The sequence below is a fragment of the Strix uralensis genome, chromosome 5 (assembly GCF_047716275.1).
Source record: "Strix uralensis isolate ZFMK-TIS-50842 chromosome 5, bStrUra1, whole genome shotgun sequence".
NCBI classification, from domain to species: domain Eukaryota; kingdom Metazoa; phylum Chordata; class Aves; order Strigiformes; family Strigidae; genus Strix; species Strix uralensis.
In genome coordinates, this window is record NC_133976.1 from 71,943,637 (window position 1) to 71,956,240 (window position 12,604).

General features: G+C 42.2%; 1 long non-coding RNA gene across 1 annotated transcript; it reads left to right on the forward strand.

Annotated features, from left to right (window-relative positions):
• Positions 1 to 1,357: 1,357 nt before the first annotated feature.
• LOC141944643 (uncharacterized) lies at positions 1,358 to 12,235 on the forward strand. The gene is made up of 2 exons (XR_012629296.1): positions 1,358 to 1,549; positions 11,073 to 12,235. It is a non-coding gene; the product is annotated as an uncharacterized LOC141944643 (long non-coding RNA).
• The last annotated feature ends 369 nt before the right edge of the window (positions 12,236 to 12,604 follow it).

A 12,604-nucleotide genomic window follows, 5' to 3' on the forward strand; every position in this document is an offset into this window, starting at 1 on the left:
AACAATGAATTGGGGTGAAGATAGATATGGTCAGTTGTGGGAGACTGTCCAAATTTTATCAAGTTAAAATTTCAACTCTGAAAGATGCTACTTATCTGTCACTACCCCTAAACATTTCTAAACTCAAACAGGCATTTTTTATGATTAAGGCAGTCTTCCTTTCTTTTCTGCTTCTTAGGTCAAGAGGGATGAGGTAGTAGCTGTGTGCACAAAACCCATTTGTTTTGAGAAAAGAAAAACAAAGGGAATTTTCAATTGTTTACTCAGGTATACATGACTCTGCTAGAGTTGTTCATGTAGAGGACACATTTTTGGAAACATACTCTGGTATGTTCTTCAACACAGCATGTATGTTCAAAATCATTGAAAATAAAGTCCTCACTGAGAGAATCCCATCATCTCTTGTGCCTGGAGAACCAAGCCATAATGCTGCATCACTAAGTGAAAAAAAAAACTGCGGTCAAACAAGACACAGTAGAAACTATAAAACTGTTTTACTGATATTTAAACTCATCTGTCAATCTCCTTTTTTACAGTTCTGTGACCTTCTGGCTTCTTAAGTACTAAACAGACCTCTGAAGTGCAAGTGAAGTAAGATTTACGATTACTCACTTCAACATAGGTCCATCTGGTGTCATAACCTGAAGGGAATTGAATACATTTAAGTAAACCTGATAGATAAATGTGACAGTAACACTGTCGTAATTAGACAAATAGTAATAACAAGTATAATGCAAAAGCATTGCATATATATATATTCTCTTAATGAACCATTGTTCTGTAGAAAAAAATATTAATGAACCTTGGACAAGAATGTGTGCACCACCTATTCACTGACCCTAGAACAAGAATGTATGCTGTGCGTAAGTAGCACGTGCAAAGGTTGTCAAGATGCCACATCTGGAAAACACTGTTTATGTTATCAGAAAAGCACATCCTGAAGCACATCTAAGGAAAAGCAAGAGTCACATAACTTTTGAACAAGAACAATACTATAACAACCAAAGGAAACAGCATGATCTTTAGATTGTGTACGAGGCTGCAACAAAATGAACTAGTTATGTGTGTCATTGTTTCAGAACCAGAATGCAGAATCAATCACTCTGTCATTCCTGAATGCTTCATTTGCAAATATTATCTTGCTATCATTAAAGAAAACAAACCACAATGCTTGTGTAGGATCTAGTACCCAGCTCTTGAGGCCTGGATTATGATACATTGCAAGAAGGGCTAGTGCCTTATCTCATAACAGCACATGCTTCCTCAGCAGTGCTGGGGGTGTACTGCAAGGCATTGTCCTCGGCAGCCGTTGGAAAAGTTTCCCCTGTAGTGTTAGAGATTTCAACCCAGACAGAGCTTCAGAAGGAGGATGCTGGTCTGGAGCAGGGGGAGATCCTCCTTTAGCCTGAAGGGACATACACAGTTTTTGAGATGTTTTATTAAACCTAAGAGCTGCATGAGGAGGTCAGCACACTATGCATCATCAGAGATTGTGAAAGAGGCTGACTGGATCTTCTCTGAGACACTACAGCTTCAAGAAACCACGGAGGTATGTACTGAAGGAGGGGCAGGCTGAGTTTATCAGGGTGGGAAGCAGAGACTCCCAGGATGGTGGAAGATGGTGACTCCTGGTACTAAGAGGAAGGCTCCATGCTCTGCCTGAAGATTCGTAACTACAAAATATGTTCAGTGCCACAGTTGGAGAAAAGAGACTGGGAGATCTGCCAGGTGAAACATCTGAGCTGTCTGAGCCTGAGCCGTGCAGGAGCACCAGAAGGAAGCACTGAGAGTTGGTAGATGGTGACCCCTCTGCTGTAGGGAACGGGCCTGTCTGCTGACCTGCTTTCTGGGAGGCTTTGCTGCTTGCCAGGGGCTCTGATTTATGATGTCATGGAGAGCCTGTAGAGGTTTCTCTGGCTCTCTGATTATTATTCCCTGCTGCTTTCATGTGGGCATCAATGGTATTGCCAGGGAGACATGGAAAGTATCAAATATGATACATATAGCTCTGGGGTGATGGTCAAGGGCATAAGGGCCCATCTGGTGTCTCCTCAGCCCTGCTGGTCAACAAAGATGGGGTTTTGGTCTCTGTGAACATGGCATGCTCTTTGAGGACTGACTACTGCTTGGAAGAGCTGGGATCCACTGGACTAAGGGGGAGGGGGGAGCATCTTTTCCAACAGGATGGTCAACCTGTTAAGAAAAGCTTTAAACTAGGAGTGACAGGGGAAAGAGGATGACCAGCAAGTGAGGAAGTGACGGATTAGGTTATCAAGCAAAGGGTGTGGGCTCATGTGAACAGAAGGGACTTTATCATCAACTAAATAGAGCTGAAGTGGGGTCACCCAAATACATGCTGTCATGGATGAAATTTTTGACATGGTTATGATTTAGCAGCAATTCAAGATTTATTAATGGTGTGAGGTGGATCAAAAAGTTGAATTTTAGCAGCACTTAATGATTGACCAATTTAAACATTAACAAGGTGATTTGGTAGAATATGTTATAACTAATTTTTTTTTTTTGCATTAAGCAACTTAATTACAGATTCGAGAATGACAAGATTCACACTAACTTACTACAAGGTACCCTAAATCAAAAAATAAATATATATATATGTATAAAGATAGAACATATACACAGAAATATTTGGATCCAGTGAAATATGTAGACACCCACACTTGTGAAGGCAAATGTGCATATTCACACACATAGATAGGTAGAGAGGTGGATGGAAGAGGCTAGCCTGTAGTTAAAATCTCCCTCTTGAGTAAACAGTAGTAATTTGAGTAAATACTCACAATGCATTGGCATTCCTCAATGGGTGATAATTGAGCCTCAAGAAGTCTGACTTTGCCCTGGCCCTTTGTTGGCTTTGTCAGTAGACAGTCTTAATACCTCGAGAATTCGGTGCCTGAGAGGTGTCCCAACTCAGGGGACATGTTGATCATAGCCTGCTGCGATCTAAGAGAGCTTGAAGGGTCTCTCTTAGGATTGCTATTTATAGGGCCCGAGATAATTGACTTCCATCAGGTACTTCTTCATTTTGGCCCAACTTGGGTGACGCAATATTCTGGTACTTCCAACCAGTTGCACAGGCCCAAAACTTGCTACCTTTTGAAGCTTGGTATCAGCCTCTTTGGGCCACGACCCAGGTGCAGATGTACTAAGCTGTCAGGAGGTGATTGATCATCATTACTCTTCCCAAGCGATAGAGGAAACAGGAGCCAGGTATGTTAAGGGGGTGCCTTGACACTCTGGTCTACTGCCTTTTGCAATCCATCTTAGGTTGGTATGTGGCCCAGGGAGGGGGAATTGCACCCAGCACTGATTGGTCCAGGATGGGGGGAGTTGCACCACCACAATCTGCCCTGTGACTAAAGTCAATTCATCTCGTCGATAGAGTGGCAGCATGGTTGCCTCTTGCCTCTATGCTCATAAACAGATAATACCATAATCCAATTATAATTTGAGGGAAACTTGTGTTTGGTTAGCCTCAATTAGAGTTTCATTAAATATGTTTTAAAGTAATATGATGAATGTGGGGGAATATATGTGCATGAAAATTTTTGTATTAGTGTAACTCGTTTAGCGATCCTCCAAACTCTAGCATATAACACAATGTTTAACAACAAGCATAGTATAACAGCAGTCAATAAAATCACATTGGGATGCAACATCAGGTTCAGTGTCCCAGTTCCTGTTGGAGACCATCCAAACAGGACTTCCAACCATCAGTGTTCTCCACCCTTTTTGACTCTTTTTTATACTTGATGTATTTCTTTAATATCATGCTGAACTGATAAGAGTCTTTTGTCTGGTTTCTTGTGCATGTTGTAGAAGATTGATCAAATCAGGGTGCTGGTGGAGCTGTTTGATTAGTTAGATTCATTCTGATAGGTGCAGGTTGTAGCTTGTGATATAGAATGTAAGCAAAAGACATGTCATCATGAGTAGTTATTGGTACAGAGCGATTAAAATCACAACCACTAATAGAGAAATTACGTACACATAGATTGAACTGATTGGTTATGTTGTAAACAAAGTAATCTATTAATAAGGATTTACGCAATGTTTGCATGCAGACACATCCTTTTCCAACATATATAACTACAGTTTCAGGAACCTTGTTTGGGTGGATTTCAAAGTGGCAAATGTTTTGCTCCGTGTCCAAGCAGATGTCTTGAGCTTCAAAAGTATTACTTTAACAAATGAAACCTTGTTGTTCTTGTACAATGCATGCATTTGCATCAATTGTTTGCCACTTTCCCTCATTTTGATGGGCCCACACTCCAGGCTCTAAGAGATAGAGTATGGTTCCATTGCTATTCAGTCCAAATGCAATGGTTGGGTATATATTGTGTACAGAAGCATTGCGTATGGTGAGGACAGAGTTGACAACCTTATCACTTTCTGTGGGATATGTGGAATTGACTAATTGTCACCACGACTGAAACTCCTTTTCAAATCTGGAGGCCTTGTCCCAAATCAATTTACAAATCTCAGTGGGTAGGGTCCCTCCTTCTCTAATAATTGTTGCTACTATAGACTGTGTCCACAACTGTGTTTGGATACAACTCAAGGCAAGAGAGGTATTATGTTGAGTTGTTCTGAGAGCTTTTACAATTAATTGATGATAATTTTCTTCAATTCATTCCCAATGAGGGAAAATGTCTGATAGGAGCCATTGACTTGCTCCTAAGGCTGATAAAGATTACTTTAGTGGCATTCAGATTTGGTTAGGTCGTTGGTAGTAGCAGTGTGTGAGCTGACACAGGCAGGACTCAGGAACAACCACAAAACCACGGATGAAATGCAGAGTAAACTTATTCTCATTACCTCGTGACCCGGGTGATCTCCACAGCAGCACCTCGGCAGAGGCATGCAAGCGGGGACATAGGCACCGTGGCGCTTGGTCCTTTCTAGACAGAAAGAGGAGAAGAAAGAAAAGAACATGCTGCTTTCTCCTGTATATACCAGGGATTTTTGCAGGTGTAGTTTTCCACTGTGCTTTGACCTTTCCCACAGCAGGGCAGGAATCTCAAGGATGTTTGATAGGGTGCCTCTGAGTCTCTCCCAGGCCTATGTTATCTAAACACAGATATTCTACCTGTCAAGCACACAGAGGTAAACAAAAATTAGTATGATATATGTGTTTTTCGACACCCCAGCTGCAAGTCACTTGGGCATGTTTACAATTCTCCTTGCCAATCTTCCATTGTAGTCCCACATTCCACCCCCTCACTCAAGCGACCACTTCTGCTGGGGCTGGTAAAGCTGGAGGTGTTCACTTGGGTTTGCGGGGTGTAGCACAGAGCTATGTACAGAGGCACACAATAAACATGCATAGAATAAAGAAAGAGAAAAAAAAAAAAAGGAATAAACATATCGTTACAATAATGCTTTTAGATCAGGCATCCCATTCATCCTGTCAGTGAGTTAAACATCTCAGTCAACCAGGCACCATCAGTGGACTGTTTCATTTGATGCATCAAATCCTAGAGATATTGAATGTTGTGCTCTACACTGGCTGATCCATCAGTGATGTTGAAGCAACACATGCCTTCAAAACTGAAGCAGTGAAGGAGGAGATAGTCCACCATCAATCAATTTTGTGATGCTCATTGGCATACAGCCATTACCTACGCAGGAAAAAAAGGCAATGAGAAACATTAATAGCAAAGTCACTTAGCATAGTATAATTTTGTAATGCAGATACTGGGGTTAGTACGCCAAAGAAACACGTTATCAAAAGATCTGCAGTTGTTAATCTTCCCTTAATACAAAAGGCAGATGAGTCAGTTACAGTAAAGGCCAACCAAATCTAAACATGTACATGCTGATCTCATAGAAATGTGTCCAGGGTATGTGCTTGTAGTATAAGACTATAAAGCACAAGCCAACCTATGATAGGGGAGGAAAACAGTGTCATCTCCTTCCAGTAATACATATGCTTGCTGTTGCTCCAGATCCTTCAGTTAACATTACTCTGGGTTTGATAACCTGATGTGGGGGTAATTGCCCACACACATTGGAGAGCTATGGCTTGCTCTTTTTTCAGATTGAACTTCAGTTCAGTGTTGGGTTTGCGACACCAATAACACCATTCCATTGGTATCTCCTCTAGATAAGGCACAGGTATTCATCAAAGATACCTGAAATACAAGAACTTGAGAATCTGATATCAACAAAGGATGTGAAATCAGAGAAGTTGGGGTACAAAACCATATGGCATCCTCAGGAGTTATTATATGAATCTTCACATCTAGGCTAATAGGTTCTGTCTGATTTTTCAGCCCAGTCAACTGCCACAATCCCCACAAGACTATATCATCTATAATTGTTACTTCTAATTCAAAAGAATGCCCTTGCCTAGGAGTGTATAATAGTGCATGCTCAATCTAAAAATTTTTGCAGGCATTAAAGGCTTCTTGTTGTTGCTTGGTCCACTTCCAACGAACCACATTCTTAATTAATTTCTGCAGAGGTGCATTAATAGCCCCAGATGTGGGCTAAGAGTTCTCCAGTACTCTAAAAATTTAAAAAAAAAAAAAAGTCTGTAACTGTTTTACTGTTGTTGGCACAGGAAATTGTTGGACCATATTTGGTATTTCTCTAATCTGTCCATAACGAACTATTACCAAAAATTGTGCTGTAGTACTAGGGCCCCATATTTTCTTTGGATTAATTGCCCAGCATTGGTCCTGTAAATGCACTTTCAGTGATTCAGCAATGTGGAGACCTAACACAGAAAACTTTTTGTCTCAACACTCTCTTTTCCTGGAATGCTGACTTTCACCTCCAACGGTTAAACTTTACACACCATCGGAAAGAACTATGGGGGGCACGTGACCAGCATGTGAAATGCAAGAACTAGGGAGCATGCACTCCCAACATGACTATACAGTTCGTGTGATAACCAACAGACATGCAGTACCCCATAGCGACAGGCTGTGATGACATCCTATGGCAACATACTGCGGTAAAACGGCTATGGCAACATACTGGGGTAAAGTGGCATAAAAGGCGAAGCCCAGTAACAGGAGGCAGCTGTCTCCAGAGCTCCCCCACCACAAATGAAGAAGATGGACATGGTGAGACGTCACTGGAACTCCACAGTGGTGACTATACTCTGCTTGAAACAAACTCTTGCATTTTTCTTACTTTCCTATTTCTTCCTCTTTAAGGGTTACTGTGACCTTTTATACAATAAAATACAGATAGTGTCCTAACCAATATCCGACCTCACTTGTGTCGTAATTCCATCTCTAGTGATCCACAAAAGAACCTCAGAACTCTGGCAGGACCAAATTTTGACAAGCAGCTGCTTCAGTTTCTTGTTGTAACTCTGCCATAATAAATAGATCATCAATATAATGGTAAACAGTCATGGTACCTGACCATAATGCTACATCAGCTGCTCTCATTTGGTAGCAAATGGAGGGACTGTGGCAGGAGTCCCCTGAGGAAATGCTTGGAAAGTATATTGCTTTTGTTGCCAGGTAAAGAGAAACTAGTCTTGGCTTTCTGAAGCAATGACTATCGAAAGGCAAGATTGCATTAGCAAGATCTATCACCACCTTCTAGGGTTGTAAATTTTTGATAATTTTTTCTATAAGAGTAACCGTGTCTGGTACTGTAACTGCAAGTGTGGGGGGGTGACTTTATTCAATCCTCTATCTACAGTCATTCTCCAAGTGCCGTCTGGTTTTCAAACAGGACAATTAGGATTATTAAAAGCAGTCATGGTTTCCTTAACAATTCCCACTTGTTGAAGTGCCTGAATGGTTTGAGTAATTTCCTTCTTTCCCCCCCTGGAATACGATATTATTTTACAGTTACTACCTTGGCAGGCATGGGCACCACAACAGGATCCCACTTGGGGAATCCACGCAAGACAATTATAGATTGAAGAGAATCCTGATTGTGAAGTCTCGAAGCAGAAGTGACCATTCAAAGTTTCAACTGTTCATCCTACCAACACATCAATAGCCAAAATATATTCTTTAACTGGGGCAATTAACACCATTGTGGTAAATGGAGTGGCATTTCCTACTGTTAAGGCAATCTTAGCTCGGAGGGCAGAGGTTGGATTCCCTCTAATTCACAGATCTGTGATGTGGCTTCTTTATTATTAATATTACTATGTAATACAGTAGCTTCAGCTCCAGTATCCACCAGAGCTAACACATGTAAAATCCTCCCAGACAACCACTTTATAGTTAAAGGAACATAGGGGTGTCCATCCCCCTCATGGTAAGAGGTTACAGTGGCAGCAATTTTGGCAGACCTGCCAAACCTTAATTTCTGCTCTCTTGGTATTTGTCAGGTAATGCCTTGACTTGAGGTGGCAGGTGGGCCTGAGGGTATTTGATGGTTCTTTTGTTTAGATGCTAACTTTTGCCATCAGCGAAACATTTCTGATGTTGTGATCCCATTTATTTCTGATCACAGGACACCAGTTTGTACAAGATCATTCCACATTTGTTTCATTGTCACACATCATGTAACTCGTTTCAGTTTTGACGGCTTTCCTTTATCCACCATCTACACAGATGGTCCCAAAGTTACAGCCCGTTTCCCTCAAGGTATTTGTTGCATTTAAGGTAATGAATTAATTTGGTAAGAGATTAATCTCCTTGTGTTCTAGGCGGTCCTCAGAGATTAGAGGGGCTAGGGGCAGCTGGACTTATCTCTTAACAGGTATGCCAATTATGGCCGTAACCATAGGCCTGACACCAGATGCACGAACAGCCCGTATGCTGTAGGTCTGGTTGCATTCAAGAGAAGCAGTCAGGTACACGAATAGTACGGTTTATTCTTATGCAACATCTACGGATTCTTTGAGATTGCCTACGATAAATGCACAAGCTGCAGGTTGGCGATATAGCACTACACACAAAAAATGACTGCAATCACACACACTTAATTCCCAGGTAATCACTCAGCATAGCCGAGGGCCCAAATCTCACCAAAAGGCATCCCTTCTAGGGGGGCAAGTACCACAAACCTGTCAATCTCTCCCTCTGATTTGGTACCGGATTATCGTCCCTCCAAGTTAGAGACAAACTCGGGGTAGTATTTATCTAAGTGTGTATGTGTGAGCGGGTGGGACTGTGGTCAAGCCATTGTTTCTCGAGTAACGACACAGCACATTCCTCAGTGCAATGCGGTGCAGTTGTTGTGGGAAGAATGGGAAATAATGTCCGCAGAGTTGTGCAAAACATTCCTTGAGAAAAGCAGAAGAGCAGGAGACAAATCTGTATAGTTGTGTCAAATATTCCTTGAGAAATGTGGAAGAACAGGACCAGGCAGCCTCCACTTCGCTTCACATTCCTCCTTGGTGCCATGGCAACACAAATCACTGGATCTCCGACCCATCCTGTGTTTGTTCTGGGCACCATGTGTTAAGAAAATGTGTGTTTTGCAGCTTTTTCACTGTTTTGCTTTTCCCACACTTCCAACAGTATTTGCTAGGGTGCCTACATTACCAGTAGCATTCATGACTGCTGGTATAATCAAGGGGTTTAGTGAGGCAGGTACTCCTCTCAAAAGCTGCATTGCAATACTTCTTATTACTGCTACCCTGTCTGGATTGGATTCTGTAATCAATACCTGAGCCATCCCCATCTGCCGCACCAAACTAATACCTTCTTCCACTGAATGCCATTTCCAAAGGATAATCCTAATTTGGCATGTTCAGCATATGCTGATAAAAATGCTGCACACAACCATTGATATAGCGTAGTTGCAATAATATCTTGCCCATGAGGATCTCTAATATTTTGCAACAGATAGTATCCTAGTTGTATCTGGTCATCACTGGCTGTAGGGCTTAATAAATCTTTCTCACCCATTAATAAATGGATAGATGCATCTCCACTATCCAGAGCTTGCAAAACCCATGTCAGTATGCCTTCCTTACTCTTTTGCTGATAGATCTCTAAAAATTCCCTTAACTCTTTCAGGGTGTAAGTACACATGACCTGCACTCCCCCATCTGCTTGTTCCTGCTGCCCTCTCATTTGTATGAGGAGTTGTGCTTCTACCACCTCCTTGCCTTCTAAATCCAACTCAAACTTAACCTTGGAGTCTGAGGACACACTCCAAATATTTCCATCCCATTCCTCAGGACGCCATGAAGGTTTTGTGGTGAGAGAACAAACTTGCAAAATCAAAACCTTACTTTTTCCATATCTGTCCCTTCCTTTACTGGCATCACGTGCTACCAACCACTCTGCAGTACCTTGCAGCCCATGGTACCACTAGTAGTAACTACTTCTTGCGTGATCACCTTCGCATCTTGTAAAGTCCCAACTTCCCTTTCCAATGCTATCATTTTATTTTGTAATGCTACAACTTCATGGTCAAGAGCTCTAAGGCCGATAACAAATAACCATCTCAATCTCCCTGCTAGCTTGTGAGAAGACGCTAATGCCGCTTTTCATAGCAATCCACATGTAGCTGTTTCAATTGTCTGAGGCGTAAGCACCACACCGTCACCTATTCCAGGCCATGCTTCCAGCAGAGACAATGTAGCCAGGAAAGTGACCATGGGAGTCCAGTACTGGGCCATCCTGGAAGACAGGGAGTCACAGACTTTTATGGAGGCCATGGCATGGCTGTTCCTGAATCCTGCTGACTACGCCAAATGTGTGAGTCAGCACAGGCAGGACACAGGAACAACAACAAAGAGGATATTTATTTTTGTTACCTCACCAACTGGGGGATCCCTGAAGCAGCACCTGGACAGAGGGACACAAGCTGAGCTCAGTCAATGCTGAAGGTCCGCCGACCCTGATGTTTTCATCTGTTTATCAAGGATTGACACAGGCGTAGTTTACCCCTGTGCTTTGATCTTCTCTGTAACAGGGCAGGAATTTCAAGCATGTCCAATAGGGCACTTCTAAGCCTATCATAGGCCTATGTTATCTAAACACAGATGTTGTACCTGTCAAGCACACAAAGATAAATAACAGTTAGTATGATATAGGTAATTTTCTACACCCAGGTGCAGGTCACTTGGGCATGTTTATAACCCTTCTCGCCAGTCTTCTGTTATTACCCCACAGTACTTTAACAACTTCTTAACAGAGGAGATTGAGAAGCTGATGAGGGGAGATGCTCTGCTGGCAGCGATCGTACAAGCAAGTTGGAGTCCTAGTCAGGGATGTGAAGGTTGCGACAGCCTTGAAATGGAGTTCAGGATTGTGAAAGGAAGGAAGAAGGTAAAAACTAGGATCATGGTCCTGGACTTCAAGAGGATGGACTTTAGCCTGTTCAGGGATCTACTTGAATGAATCCATTTTATACGATCCTGAAGAGAAGTCCAGGAGACCTGGTTGTGGGTTTTTTTCCCCAAAGAATCACTTCTTACAAGCTCAAGAATAGTCCATCCTGGTGTGCAGGAATGAAGTACTACGGCTTGGACAATAAGCCCAAGCCAGTGTTGACCAATAGATGAATCCTGTATATTTTATAACTGATAACCATTGTGCTAGTAGGTATTGTACTAGGTTATAACAAACCACCTATTCTGATGTAAAAGGTGGAAGTATTGAAGCCTGAGCAACAGGCCCTGAGCCGAAACTGCTAACTCAGTAGGTAGTCATTAGTGAAATATGTATAGAAGATGTATCTTAAACATCACAAAACATGTCTATCCAGAATATATCTTTATCTTTCTTTGTGTGTGTGGGCAAGATAACAGGGCCACAGAGACAGTTGTCTGGCCTTGTGACCTGATGTGTGATCTTGCTCATAAATCAATTAGATAAGCAGGGAAACTCTCTTAGCTTCTTCCTTGAGCCCTGGCCAGACTCTGGGGGAATCTAATGTGAGACTGAAACCAGATATTTCCGCTTAAAACAAAGGTGCCAGTTATTCTGGCTTGTTGATTTTTGGGTATATAAGGCTGGACCAGCTTGCAGTGACTTTGGATGCCTCACCTATGGGTGGACGCACCCCGTAGGATTTCCCACTTGCCAGAAAAGGTTCTCCAAATCCTCGCTGGAACCGGGGCTCCCCAGCGTCTGCAGATCTGGATGATGGTAAAGTATGCAAGTGGTGATGGATCTTTCTTAATCACTGTTCTCTCTCTCTCAGGTAGTAATGATTTGATGCATTACCCCGTATTTTCCTATTTAAATGCACTATTCTGTCTTCTCTTACTGTTTTCTGTATTATTCTGTTACATTATTTAGTTATCTCCAGTAAAATATGCCTACTCTTTTCACTCTGGTGTCCGAGTTTAATTGGTATCCTTAATCAGCAAAACAGGGAAAACCTACAAAGGTGGCAGTAGCGCCTGCATGGATGAACAAGGAGGTCCTGACTGAACTCAAGCATGAACAGGAAGCATACAAGAGGTGAAAGCAAGGATAGGTGACCCAAAACGAAGAGAGCCACTGTCCAAGTGTGCAAGGATGGGGGTTAGGAAAGCAAAATCCATCTGGAGTTGAATCTGGTGAGGGATGTGAAGGGCAACAAGCAGTGGTTCAATAAGAGAAAATGTGGGCCCACTCCTGAATGGGGCTGGGACCTCATAAAAAGAATACTGTAGTGGACCATCACAAATTTCAAGCAGAATTTAGGCAGAGCTTAA